At 32.9% G+C, this 15785-nt stretch overlaps 1 pseudogene; it reads right to left on the bottom strand.

The window, feature by feature from the left end:
* Positions 1-6229: 6229 nt before the first annotated feature.
* On the bottom strand, positions 6230-9117 carry LOC143558265 (receptor-like protein 20; annotated as a pseudogene).
* Between the last annotated feature and the right edge of the window lie 6668 nt (positions 9118-15785).

Below are 15785 nucleotides of genomic sequence, written 5' to 3'. Positions count from 1 at the left end.
AAATGATATTCATTACAAAAGAGCACTTAGTATGAGATAGTTCTTTAAGCTGGTTGAGCTGAATATTGCTGAAGAAGCCAGAGACTACTTAGGTTTGGTCTGGAATAACCTAGTAAAAATACTCCTGGTGTGACCCGGCGATATCTTGGTCAAAACGGCAAAAAAATATGGAAGCATGTTGGACCCTTGTTCTTTTTAATTTTGAAATACTTTTAAATTTTTGAATCTCTAGGGTCTTATAAGAAAAATTCTCATAATTAATTTAAAACATACCTCTGAAATTTGATTAAACATTCATGAAAGAGCTCTAGATATCAATATAACATCTAATAAAGTTATGATACCTTTATTATCTAAAAATGATATTCAAGAAAAATTACAAAAGGTAAGACCAGAAATAAGAAATACTTTAGGATGGGTTCACGTTGGGGCCATCCAAATAATAATAAAATTCACATTTAAAGAAGGTATAGATACTCCTATAGAATTAGCAATCATGGACAATAGGATCCAAAATAGAGAAGAAGCGTGTCTTGGAATATTAAGAGGAAATTTACAATATGGAAAACTTAAATTTAATATTTATCCAAGAATTTCCTATCATATTCAAGACAAAGATTTTGATAAACGTTAAGTTTATTACAAGATTTTTAAATAAAAGATTTCTTTAAACAACAAAACAAGCCATATTCTATTACATATGCTATCTCTTATGCAATATCGAATACTCATCATTCCGATTGTTTTAGTATAAAAGACACAATAGATTTTCCTTTTTTATTTAATGATGTGTGCCAGATACAAACGCCTACCTTACCTAAAATAGAAGAAATAGATTCAAGACCATTAAGTCTTGATTTACAAGATAAACCGTTATTATTGTCTGATAATGTTTCTTCTAGATTATTATTTTCTAATAAAAGTGTAGTTAGCCATCCTTTAATAAGAGATACAAATTCTAGTAGATTTTCTAATATAATTAAAGCAAAAGAAGATACTATAAAAAATTACAAAATACAAGGAGAATACTTGGAAATAAATATTCTCATGTAAACATTTTAATAGATACAGGTGCAAATGGAAACTATATAAATTTCAAACTTTGCAAGAATTTACAAAAATATCCATTAGACGAACCCCACTAATATACTAATTTTAATGGTGAAATTCATGAGATTAATGAAGCTGTGGAAACTATGATAAAATTTAGAGATGAAAAAATTCCATTAAGATTATTAATAAGTAATGAAGATGAAAATGACACATTAGAAATTATGTTAGGATTGACATTTTTAGAAAATATTAAACCATATCAAATAACCTCTTACGGATTAAAAATAACACGATATGATAAACTAATATATATACCAAAACAACAAGCCCTAAAAGTATTTATATTCCAATAGGAATCACTTATAAAGGTTATAAAGCCGAGTATTTTGCAGCTTACATAGATAGTGGTTCAGGATTAAGTATTTGTAAACCAGAATGCTTTCCAGAAGAATACCATGAAGATTTAACACCTTGTAATGGTATTAGTTTTTCTAAAGATATAGTCTCTTTAAGAAGAGGAATAAGAAATCCAATAATATTGTTAGGATCATATCTAGTTAAATGTCCTTCATTTTACTTTTATGATTCAGGATCAGACGTATTATTAGGAAGTGATTTTTTAGAAAGATTTAATAAGATAAATTTTGATATAATAGTGTATCAAATAATATTAAAAACACTATGCCACCACTTAATAGTTGTTAAAAGAATAAAAAATGCACACAGAAGAAAATTTTCAGTTAATTTTACAAAACGCGTCAACAAGCGTGGTGATATAGGCTACAAACCAAACCCAAAACTTGAAAAAGGAATCCCAATTTTACAATGTTATCCAGAAAAACCATTAGACTATAAAGTAAATCTAAGAAATTTAGATTTCCATATTGAAAATATGAAGCATAAACTTAAACAATACTATACAGATAATCCATTACAATTTTGGAATAAAAATCAGATAACAACAAAATTAGAAATGAAAGATAAAGATAAAGAAATAAGAATAAAGCCCATGAGATATAATCCAGAAGATCAAAAAGAATTTAGCACCCAATTAAAAGAACTTTTAAATTTGAGATTAATTAGAGCTAGCCACAGCCCACATAGTTCTCTGCATTCCTGGTAAGAAAACATGCAGAAATAATAAGAGGGAAACCTAGAATGGTAATAAACTATAAAAATTAAATGATAATACTGTTTTTGATGGATATTTTTTACCTCATAAAGAAAGTTTAATAAACTGGACTAGATCTAAAAAAATATTTTCTAAGTTTGATTGTAAAAGTGGATTTTGGCAAATAAAAATGCATCATGATAGTATTAGTTATATTGCATTCTCCACCCCTCAAGGTCAGTATGAATGGCTTGTGATGCATTTTGGATTAAAAAATGCACCACATATTTTTCAAAGAAAAATGGATACTATATTCAAGAATTACGATTTTATTTTTGTTTATATTGATGATATTTTAATATTATTTGATAATATCAATAGTCATTTAAAACATCTTGATATATTTATAGATTTATGTATAAAACATGGGTTAGCCCTATCTGAACGAAAAACTAGCTTACTAAAAGATAATATTGATTTTTTAGGAATGAATATAGATGGTAAAGGAATAGAACTCCAGAGCCATATTATTGAAAAAATTACATCATTTCTTAATAAATTAATAGATAAAAAGCAAGTACAAAGTTTTCTTGGTATATTGAATTATGCTTAAGATTTTATTAAAAATCTCGTAGATATAAGAAAGCCTTTTCAAAACCTATTAAAGAAAGATAAGATATTTAGTTTTGATAAAAGCTTAGAAGACCAAGTGAAAAATATAAAAGAATATTGTAGGAATTTACTAAAATTACAATTGCCTAAAGAAAACGATGATTTGATTTTAGAAACAGATGCTTCAGAATATTATTGGAGTGGGATACTTAAAAAAATAGACTATGACTCCGAAAATAAAAAAGTTGGTGAAAGCATTTGTAGATACTGGTCAGGCGATTTTAGTGACACTGAAACAAGATATCATATTAACGAAAAAGAGCTTTTAGCAGTTGTAAAAAGTTGCCAAAAACTTTATTATTTTCTATTACCAGTTAGATTTTTACTAAGAACTGATAATACACAAGTAAAAGCTTTTATAAAAAACAATTTACCTTCTAAACCTGAGTATAAAAGGTTAATTAGATGACAAACTTTACTACTTGAGTATAATTTTGATATAGAAATAATTAAATCTGACAAAAATGTATTAGCAGATTTTTTAACTAGAGATGGAAGATCATGAAATAGCTCAAAATATGGATAAACATATTGAAGACATGGATAGGCAGGTGGTGTCCATAAAAGAAATAATGAAAGATATGAAAGAGATGCTAAGTTACTTTAGCACTCTCCATGAACAGTTCTCAGACCTAAAAGATTTGATCACAAGAAATTGTCTTCTAATAGACTCAAAAATAGTCTTCTATGAATATAACAGCATGATATTGAAATCTTTGGTAAATCACCAAATAAAAGAAATAATAGATTTATCTCCCATATATAAGGAAGTAAAAATAGAAAAAAGAGATATCCCGTCATCTTCAAAGGGAGTTCAAACAATAGATCTTACTACTGATCAAAATGAACCTACAGAAAAAGATTTTAATTTTAAACCACATTCTGGGCAGACTTCACATTTTGAAAATATTTTCCAAAGGATACCAACTCAACAAGATCCTGTTGAGCAACAGTGGTTTAAAATGAGAGATTTATATATGGCTGTCACTTTTACCCGAAACCCGAAACCCGACCCGATAAAACGCGACCCGAACCCGAATAACCCGACCCGAAAAACCTGAACCCGAGAAAAGACTAACCCGAACCCAAACCGAAGTAATTCGGGTTGGTTCTCAGGTTTGATTTATAAGTTTCGAATCAACCCGAATAACCCGAATAAACTTTTAGTTTTGAAATTAAATATATATTTAGGTAAAATAGACTTAGTCTTAGCCACTAAAGTTATCAAAATCTAGTCACAATCGATTGTTGTCATTACAACTATTATAGATCGATTGTTTATTGTTAATTTATGTTTTCCGTTTATTACTAATAGCAACCGTAATCAAACAATTAAATCACGCTCGATTGAAAGCGATTATGGTTGGAGTTAGTTTACTCTTCTTTTGGATTGTTTTATTAAGTTATGTTGATTTATTATTTAATTATTGCTTACGAGCAAAGAATAATATGTTATTTTAATTTTAGCATTGTAGTTATTTTAAAATTTTTTGTTTTGTTTTATAGGATACCCGAAACCCGATTAACCCAATCTGAAAAAACCCGAACCCGAATTACCCAAACCTGAAAAACCCGTGAGAGATTCGGGTTGGGTTTCGGGTCAAGATTTAAAACTTTGAAACCGAATAACCCGACCCGGATAACCCGAAATCCGAAAAACGAACCCGAAGAACACCCCTAGATTTATATAACCTTAAAAATACAGATATAAGATATGTTGATTGTACTGGGTTTACCCCAGAATCAATTACTTACAAGGTAATTCCCCTGAAGAAATAAGATACTGGTATGATTTTGGATCAATAAATTCAGTATATCTTACATCACCAAATTTCCCAGAGTAAGGGACAATTATCTATATAACTCTACTATTACTCCAAGTGATGTTATGGTGTTAAAACTATTTTCTGCAGGGCCTGACTTTTATAAAGACAATAATTACCCTGCATATCATCTGATTATAATAGAAAAGGTTCATGCATCTCTTTCTTACAATATAGAGACAGAAGATTAAAAACTTTTCAAAGTTTTAATGAAAATGATATTCATTACAGAAGAGCACTTGGTATGAAGATAGTTCTTTATAACTTAGAAAATATTTTTAAAAGATAATTTAGAACTTATAGAGGAAGTAAGATGCATTCTTCTGTTATGATAGCTCCAGTAAGGAGAACTCCTTCAGCAGCCAAAAATTAATATATAGAGGATAAAATCAGATTTTTGGATACTGGTGTTATAGCATCAAGTCCTCAAGCTCAATACAAACTTTGCTTAACCAGAAAACATCAACATAATATTTGTCCAGCTTGTTCTTAGAAAAAGGATAATATGATTATTGATTCTCCAAAAGAGAGTCAAACATCATCTGAAGATTAAGATTTTTATTAATCTTATAAAAATAAGATTTCATAAATTAATGATTTAATCAATAATGGATAAACTCTCATGAGATATATACAAAAGTTGGAATGCATGGATCATATAAATCCAAATGTTATTCCCATATCTGCAATTATGGAATATGATTGTAAGAGAAAAGAAAAGCCAAAGTTCAAGTTTCCATGGGGAATCTTAACATCAAATTTAACGATCTGACAATGGAAAATTTTAAGAAAAAGAATATCACATGGAAACAAGATAAAGAAGACAAAGAGGTGAAGTCTATCTAAAGGAAAGAAGGGCCTATAAAAGAAAAGAGAAGGAAGAAGAAAGGCATTGGTTCTAAAACAAAAGTTTTAAAAAGAGTGTTAAAAGTTTCATGTATTAATAAGAGTGTTTGTATTTTCTTATATACTTTCTTTCACATCTCCATTGTAAAATATCCATCATGAAATAAAACTTTCACTTTCCTTATAATTCCTTTGAGTATTCTTCGTATTTAGAAATATTTTTCTTTTAAAAAAAGGAAATCTCCAACTACGAACTGTTTCTTTTTACCATACACCGGAAGTAGGAAACGAAACCTGGTTGAGCTGAATATTGCTGAAGGAGCCAGAGAGGAGTTACCTAAGGCTACTGGTAAAAAGACTCCTGGTGTGACCCGGCAATATCTTGGTCAAAACGGCAAAAAGGTACGGAAGCATGTTGGACCCTTGTTCTTTTTAATTTTGAAATACTTTTAAATTTTTGAATCTCTTGGGTCTTATAAGGAAAATTCTCATAATTAATTTGAAACAGAGATATTAAAATACTTGTCTTAATAATCTTGAATTATATATTAGAGAACAATAATCTCTATGTGTTTAAATTTTGCGTATTGCTTGAATGTTTGTTATAATATGTGGCTTATAAAACTCATAAGTTTCTTAAATTTAGACAATTTTAAATATTATGGATAATTACTTACTTGAACTAATAATATTAAATCGTTCATATTTAAAGATAATAAAGGTGTCATAACTTCCCCATGACACCGACACGTTCAAGGAGCCAATTACCATACCTAGCATATAGAAAGTTCCCAATAAGAATTCCAATTACTAAACCACTTCCAACTCCCAATAATATCACCATCCAATCAATTATGGTAATTGGCAAAAGAGACTCATACTCATTGTTGCTTGTTGTTGGAAGTACAGTTGGTGCATTTGAATTTTCACATTCCTTGGATAATGGTTTCCCACACAATCCTGGATTGCCCAAGTAGGAATTATTCTCAAATGTATTGAACTGTTTCCCTTGTGGTATGCTCCCGTCAAGGTGGTTGAAGGACACATTCAAAAAAGCGAGGAAGCCAAGTTGCAACAATTGTTGAGGGATATGTCCAGATAGCTCATTTTGGGAAAGATCCAAAGATTTAAGATTCTTTAGGTTTCCCAAGGATGGCAAGATACAACCGGTAAAACGGTTGTGGGAAAGATTAAGATATTCAAGTCCGTGAAGATCCTGGAGTGATTGTGGGATCGGTCCTTCAAAGTTGTTACATGAGAGATCGATGGCTATGAATATGTTTATAAGTTTTTGGTACTCTATCTTGACACCTTTGTTTGTTAAAGTCATCGAGTTTGAAAACTGATAATGCATTGATAAATCAAAAATGAACTGGGATCCCATCGCAGATGATCCACCAAGATAAACAGATTTCATTGCCTTCCAAGTTTGGAATGACTACCAAAATCGTTGTTGGTAATGTCAGTGATCCGTAGGTTGAGAAACTGTGATCTGGTAGTTGAGAGACCTTGAACTGAACCATAAAATTTGTTGGACCTTAAAAGGAGAACATGCAACTTGGGAAGAGTTCCCAACCAAAGTGGAAAAACATCTTCAAAAGAGTTTTCTGCAAGAGAGAGAAACTCTAAATTAGTACATTTAGCCAAAGATTTTGACACCCGGGCAGTGAGCTGATTTTCACTCAAGTCAATCTCCTTCAAAAGGTTTCCATGCGTACAAGTATCTATCATTGGCCCATGAAATTTATTCCGTTTAAGATTTATATTTGACAACAAATTGAAGTTGCCTAAACATGGAGGAAGGATTCCAGTCATCTTGTTAGAAGAAAAATCTAGGAGTCGAAGGGATTTCAATTCACAAATCCATGGTGGTATTTCTCTAGTTAGATTATTGTTTGAAACGTCAAAAATAGTTATAGTTTGTGGAGGTATTGGAAGACGTCCTTGTAGCTGATTATACGACATTTGAAATACTTCCAAATGAATCCATGAGAGAAAATGGGGATTTTGATGAAAGCCGCTGATGCAGTTGTCCGCAAGGTCAATTATTTGTAATGTTTCTTGGCTGTTATTGCAAATCCAGTTTGGTATGAGGCCTTCAATTTCATTGTTTTGAGAATCCAGGACTTCCATTTTCGTTTGGAAGCGCAAAAAGCTGGGAATTCCTTCAAGTTGCATGACGACATACTTAGATAACCCAATCAGGTAGGGTGTCATTGGTGTAGTTGTTGGTTGCAAATGACAAGCTAATACCATTTAAATCCAAATGATCAAGTTTGTTGAGTCCTAAAAACGAATCCATGGCCACTATGGCACTAAAATTGTTAACCTAGAGAAAGATATTTGAGACTTTTGAAATTAAAAAACGAACTTGAAATTTGTCCTTGCAATTGATTCATTCCAAGGCTTAAAATTGTTAGTAGGGTTAGGTTCATAAACGAAGATGGGATATGGCCAAAAACATTATTTAGTTCCACTGTTAAAAAGCTAAGTTTGGTTAGGTTCGCAAGATAGGGTAGGATTTCACCCTGGATGTTCATAGCGTCTAGATCCAATACGTTAAGATTAGTAAGTTTGTTAATCCAATCATACCTGCTTTCTTTCTCAAAATTATTAAAACCAATTCCTAAATTAGTGAGTTTCGATAGACTTTCCAATGAAGGGACTAATCCGGAGAACTCATTATCATAAAGAGACAAGTAATTTAGTTGTGTCAAGTTAGGGAGTGAACCTGGAATACGCCCGAGAAATGACATTTTGTAAGGGACAAGTGTTCCAGATGGTTAAGGTTGCTTATGGATTCTAGAATAACCCCAGCAAAACCTGTTGAAAACAAATCTAGATGCTCAAGTAAGGTTGTGTTATGAAATTGAGGCAAGGAACCAGTGAGATTAGCGTTCTTTTGCATGATAAGATATTTCAGTTTCGGTAAGTGAAAAATTTCCGAGGGAAATTCATCTCGAAGCTCACAATTATCGAGTTCTATGGACCTCAAGGAAGAAAAGTTAGCCAATAAACGAGGTATGGAGGAACTAAGGTCAACCCCAGAGAGGCAAAGGTTTTCGAGTCTAGTCATGTTTTTCAACAAATTTTCAAGGCCATGATTTTAAAGCTTTAGGGTATTCCATGATAGATCTAACCAAGAAAGATGTATCAAGTGTGAAATTTCATTTGGGATTTTGCCACTAAATCCAGAATTATAGAGATCGAGTCTTCTTAATTGCTTAAGACGACCAATCTCTGCCGGGATTTGAGATTCAACAAAGTTGTTCATCGAGAGGTTGAGCATTCGAAGATGAACAAGTTTGAACAAGGTACTGCTAGAGTTGATAGTTCCACTTAGAGAACTTCGACTCAAGTCAAGCTCGATCATGTGGCCTTTACTGCTACACACCACAACGTCAAACAAACAACAATCAGAATGATCTGATGAATTGCTTTTGGTCTTCCTCCGAGAATCGAACTTTCGAAATCCAAGAGCATCATGGTTTTGATAAAGAATGGTTTGCTTAAATTCAAGAAATGCTAAACACTCTTCATCATGGCTTAACAACAATGAAGTGCATGTGAGAAGGAATAATAAGTATACTAGGGAGAAGGTTTGCAAGACAAAAGAAGCCATGAAAACAAAGTAGTTTAAGTTCAAACATTTTGTTACTAAAAATCAATGTTTTCAGACCCGGCCCGGACGTCGACCCGGACACCATACCGGGTCAAAGGTCGGACCGACCCGGTACGGCGGGACCGGTGTTGACCCGGATGACGTCATAAATAATATATTATATATATAACCTATACACATGTGAAAATTTTAAATATATACCTATAAAAAATAATAATACATCTAAGATTCAAATATAAAATACAAATTAAAAAAAATAACACAATGAAAATAGTTAAAATAAAAAAGAGAGAATACATATTAAAAGTCTTCAATTATATTTTATTAAATAACTAAATTTCCATTCACTTCTTTCAATATTCACATCTCATCTTATTTGTTTTCTGTCAAACCCTAAGAAAACCAACCACTGCTGCTCTGTCTCTTCAAAGATGCAAAATTGGAGTAATTAATAGCCATTCATATCATCAGCCATCACTACCACTAATTAAGTAATTACTAATTAGCCTTACATTCTGTGATAGGAGACGAAGTTAGGACTTGAGAGCGGCGGCGTTAGGAGCGGCGACGGCCGGGAGTTAGGAGCGGCGGCGATTTGGAACGGGCGATGAGTTTGGAGCGGCGATAAGGAGAAATAGGGTTTTGTTTGGTGAGCGGCGGTGATTATATTATTCAGAATCAAAGAACTTATTAAAAATATAATAAAATAACAAACCTGCTGGTCAGACCGCCGGGTCACCGGGTCCGGTCCAACCGGCGCCCGTGTGAACCGGCCGGTCCGTTAGAAAACGGGCTGAACACTACGACCGGAACCGGCTTTAGTCCCGGGTCCCGGTCGGACCGGGCCGGGTTTGAAAACATTGCTAAAAATAGTTAATATAAACCAGCTCATAGCTGTCAGACATTGTAAAACACGATGAAACAAGTCAACAGTCCTAGCTGACAGCTAGTGTGAAACACGAGTGGCTTTTGATTTTATGTGTATCCATACAAATATGTCGTACATTATTATCCAGCCGATTATAATATAAAAAAAAAAGAAATGGTATATCTATTTCTCTAAAGATACTTGCAATAAATATTTATTTTAAGTTCATACTTCAACAAAGGTTATTATTGGTCAAACGAATAACCTAATAATACTTTTAAATTTTGTTGTCCTAAAATATATAATTTAACAAACAACTAATTGCGATACGCTCTCAACTTTCATTTTCGTTTCCAAGTGTAATCCGATACGCTCTTCAACTTTCATTACCGCTATATTGAGATTTAATTACTTGAATAAGAAAAGTGAGATGTATTCGTATAATTGTTTAGATTTTTGGTATGAATTATTATATATGGACTCAAGAATGATGGTTTAAATTGTTGAGAGGATTTATCAAACACTTTTGTAAATATGATTGTGATTGATGAATAAAATCGTTTTCTCTTTGAGATTTTAACACGTATCGACATTAAATTGGATACTAAATTGTAAAAATAGAATTCGTATTAAAGGATGTAAACAATTTAGGAAAAAAACACAAAAGTAAAAAAGGGCAATTACAACAACACCAACGCATGACATTTTTTTTATTTTATTTTTTAATTATGAATTTCATTAACTAGAAAACACTAACTAGTAAGGGCTGAGTAAACAAACAATCAACGTATGACGTTTAAACTTAAATAAAATTTATAACAATAACTATAATAAATGTACTATAATTTTTAAAGGAGAAATATGGGCACCACCGCACCACGTTAAAAATGAAAAATACAAATATAAATTTATATTTGTGATATGTTCCACGTTATCATCCCACCCACGTTCTCCATCATTGCATTAGTATTTCAAATTAGCATCTTTCATTGGTGTACTTGATTAGATTGGGCTTCATGTTTACCATTATGCATGCATTTGGCTTACCCACGTTTATTTGTTTGTTAATTACATATTTATTTCATCAGAATATTTGGTTCTAATGTGTTCTCTACTCTTGTTTATCTCTAACCGGCTTTATAATAATATGTTTTAGCTACAGAATAAACTTTTTCTTGGAAAGACCCAATTTTATAAAACAATAAAAAAAGATAACTTACAAGCAGCAAGAAACTAAAAAGTACAAACAAAGAAAATGAACGTACATCAGTCTAAAAGGCTTTTATAAACTGCTTAAATAAGAAAATTAACGAAATTAAACTTGCACCACTTCTCTCGCTCTAAGCCCAAATGTTTTCTCCTATGCTTGAACCAAAGAAAAGGAAGTCATCTTGATGCCATTCACCAAATTTACCATCAAGAATGGGTTGTTATTAAAAATCATATCATTTCAAGCTCTCCAAATCATCCAACATGTAACTTACAAAATTGCTTGGATTGCTTCACGCTCCTCCTTTTTATTCTTATGTTTATTTTGATACTCCAGTAGGTCACTCACGGTGCCAAAGTTATCTACATGGGTAATTTAAAACAAGCGTGAATAATCGACCAAACCCAATTAACCACCTGACAATGAACCATAAGATGCTCCGACGACTCTGGAAACATGTATATTACACTACCCACACGTGTTGTTTCCAATGCTAATACCTCGTGTTAATAGCACAACTTTTGTAGCAATCCAATCAAGAAGTAACTTAAAAATAACAATTTACTTAAATTGGAACACATTTAAGCCAAAAGATACCATTAACCTGATGTGCATTATTATCCAGTTTCCATCTCAAGTTCTTCACCAGAGCTCTCCACCGTACCATCAAAATCTCTCCATAACCAGGAATCAGGGTCTGACTTCAACACAGCTTGCGATAACAGTTTCAAACAATTTTGAAATTCCCATTGGAGCTGGGCGGATCTAGGTATCCTAGACTAACGACATACCAACCTACTTCCTTTATTAGATGTAGGTCCCGTGATCGGATCAAACAACACAAGCAAACTAAGTACTAGTTGTTCTTGGATCAACCTCACAACTAGTTGGCGGAAACAACTAGTTGGACCGAGATCTCAGATCTTATGTGAGTGTGAGAGTGGGTCGAAAACTAGAGAGGAGGTGAGGGGTTAGAGAGAATTTTAGAAGACTTGGATGTAATAATATGCAAGGGTTTATTCACAAGGTTATAAGAGAAATGGGTTAAATAACCCTTTATGTAGGGTCCCCCATTTCTCCAAGTTTACATAACATGATATAAAATAAACGTACTGAGGTACGTATTACACCGACTCTAAGCAAATATAAAGACATACACAATCCTAAAACTAATATAGAATATTGACCCTACAATCTCCCTCTAGGATTGATTATGTCCAGAAACCTTCATCAAGTTCCTTGCTTCGTCTTTATTTCTCGAAATCTAGTACTTGTCTTGATCCAAGAGCTTGAACAAGATTGGATCTTGGGCAATTATTTATATTCCGATCTTGAAGACTTGAACTTCAATCTTATTTCCTGTGAAGAATCGGCAACGACAAATTTTAGAAACATGCGGGAGGCTCGACATCTAATTTTCTTTTGTTGACTTTCTTATGCCGACTTGTTTCTTTGTTTTGTCCTTCGACTGATCTAATCTTCAGATACGATCAGTTCCTTTTAGGTTCAACCGGCAACTGTCACGTTCTCATTTTCTTTTAAGCGCTTTGGCATCTCCAACTTCAGTCTCTGCAGCCCAGGACACTTGATCTTGATCTACCTGTCCATGTACATCTGCACAAAACATAGAGCGAATAAGATTCGTTAATAGACCCTCTTGAGGGTCAAAGAAGAATTTTCTTTTTCAAAACATGCTCTTGGTTTGAAGTATTTGCAGAATAACTTTGAAATTTTATTTTATCTTGACTTTTCATAAAATATCAATTTCAGTCTCTCAACTTGTAAATGATCTGTTTAAGTCCCAGGTTTCTAACGAACTTTGTATGAACGACCTTGATAACAAAACACATGATTTTGAATAAAAAAAGGTTTAATAAAATATGTACGAACACATAAAAACTTAAAATCTTTTTGGAATTTTCATATATTATAATATTTCGAATATATATATATATATATATATATATATACATACACACACACATAATATTTTGCAGTTGAAACATAAAATAAAACAAGAGAAATGAAAAAGATAGGAGTGAAGATAAAATTAATATTATATTAAATATACTAATTAATTAATTTACATAACTTTTGAAGGACATGTTTTTTGTGAGAAAGATCTCGAAATGGAATCACATTGTCTATAACGTCCTAGATCACACTTTTATTTGGATATTATTATGCCAAGAACCCAAAGTCGATTATAGATATGTTGATCCATTTGAACTTAACAAGTATTTTGATTTGATACGTTAAGGTATAATTAGGCACAATACTTGTGTGGTCCCCTGTTAATCCAACATGTTACATACTCCATCATACCTGTAGGTTCCTATCCGGATCTACACAGGAGTATCTCGTACACGGAGGGTGCAGAATCCCCTAAGTATACGATTATGAGTGTATATATGAGATAATGTAACGAATACGTAATTAACACGAACACATAAAACAAAGGCTTAATTGTTATTAGCTTATAGAGCTCTTAACCGATAAACCAGCTGTCCATAAACTATGACGAAAAACCTTACAAAACAGAAAGCCGAAGTTAGGTTATATAGGCCTGCGACAACTTCGCCAAACACACTTGGCGAAGTTGTCCCTAACTTCGCTACTAGCTAACTTCGCTACTGGTTAACTTCGCTAATAACTAAACATTAACCAACAAGTTCACCAAAACGTAACAAACAATATACTGATTACAGACACGATAAACTAAAGATTAATGAACTACTGGCACATTGCACCAACAAACTCCTCCTTGGCAGTAGCTTCATGACCATCCACGGCTTACCATCTGCTCGTAATCCCCTTTCAGTATCCTCAATCAATTTACCCTTCTGAGGCTTTAGCAGCACAAACTTTTTCTCTTTAACCACCTCACTCCACACAATCTTTCCAACCCAACCAGCAAACATATCATCACTCCTATTTATCAACCTCAGACGTGCCAAATCTTTCACCTCACACTTAGGAAATGTATTAAACGATCTCAACTGCTTTGCAAAATACTGAATCCCATTATATCTCTTAACCACAAACACCTTGAGTTGATCATCATAAAGCCAACATATAATACCTTTCTTTGATTCCGTATACCCCTTGATATTGTAGCTCCTTTTGAACATCGGAGTCACCTTTGGTTTCTTTGTTTTAATGAACCAGTGAGCACATTCTTCTTTCCACCTTGGTTGTTCTTCCCATTCAGAATCACCAACTCCACTATCATCTTGGCTTACCTGTTCTTGACCACCCCTAGGAATTTCATGTTCAATGCCATCATCCGGTATCTCTCCTTCCTCTAAACCACTGTCAATCTCAATCTATTAGCCAATCTTTTCTATAACAACCCGACTCGGTTAGGGCTGACGTGTCACTCAATACGGTCAGTTAGATTCATTAATAATAATTTAATTAGAGTCTCAAAACCCTAATATAATTTAATTCTTACAAAGGTCTGCTACATTCAATGCTCAAATATCTTATACTGCATGTTCTCCATAACCTAAACTTTAATTATCTCTCATCACACGTTTTCCCCAATTTCCCTTGAGTACCTGCTAAAAAGAAATAACAGAAAACACCAAAAGAAATACGGGTGAGCCAAAAATTTGCATAGTAACGGAAGAACAATAGCAATAACAATGGAAAAAAAACAATATAACAAGAACGATGTCGTACTCTGAAAAATCAATAACCCGATAATGATAAGACGATACCATACGATGAACCATCAATGTCGAAACAGTAACCGTGACGATATGACGATACCATACGTTGAACAATCATCAACGAATCAATAACTAACGATAGCACAATACCATGCGATAACAATGTAACGATCTATATAATAGCAATTCAATGCGGAAATACCCATATGATCCAGTAACAATATATCAATACAATATGTACATTAGCTGCAGACTAATGCACCAATATGTAGAGGGGATGTGGGCACTCACACCTATCCCTCTACCAATAACAATGATTTCCTAGGATCGATCCATACGCCTCTATAGCAATAATCAATATCCAATAAGTGCCACTATAGCACACAATAACAATGTAGAGACGCTGTGGACTAATCGCTCTGCCACAGATAGAGCACGTCAATGGTGCCTCGATTGACGACCTATGTCCCCATAGGTGGATGTGCTCGGGTATTAAGATCAATGAAACAATATATTTTCAATAAACAATAATAATAAATAAATATAACCATATATAATGGTTCGATAACTATAACCAATGATCAATAGGAACATACGATAATGAGTCTAAGGGATTAATCTATCGCATGTAGAGCTGTGGAAATATCTTAATCCAATACTTGCAATTTTACTCGAAGGTCTAAGCAAAGGTTTCAATGACAATGACAATATGAGTACGATAATGAAAACAAAATGCTATGAGAGAGAGACCATAAAATCCGTACCCTATGAGATCAATGAAAACAATATTACGCTAAGAGAAGGGGAACACGAAATCCGTACCTTAATTGATGAGCAAGATAACCAATAATATAAGTAGTCCTTATCTCGTCCGAACCTACAATGTTATTCTAACTTGAGTTATAT

The sequence above is a fragment of the Bidens hawaiensis genome, unplaced genomic scaffold (genome assembly GCF_021521415.1).
Source record: "Bidens hawaiensis isolate Kalapana, Puna unplaced genomic scaffold, B.hawaiensis_p1.1 tig00019386_1, whole genome shotgun sequence".
Taxonomy (NCBI): domain Eukaryota; kingdom Viridiplantae; phylum Streptophyta; class Magnoliopsida; order Asterales; family Asteraceae; genus Bidens; species Bidens hawaiensis.
The sequence above is the reverse complement of the archived record's forward strand: the minus strand, read 5'-3'. Positions and strand labels throughout refer to the sequence as shown.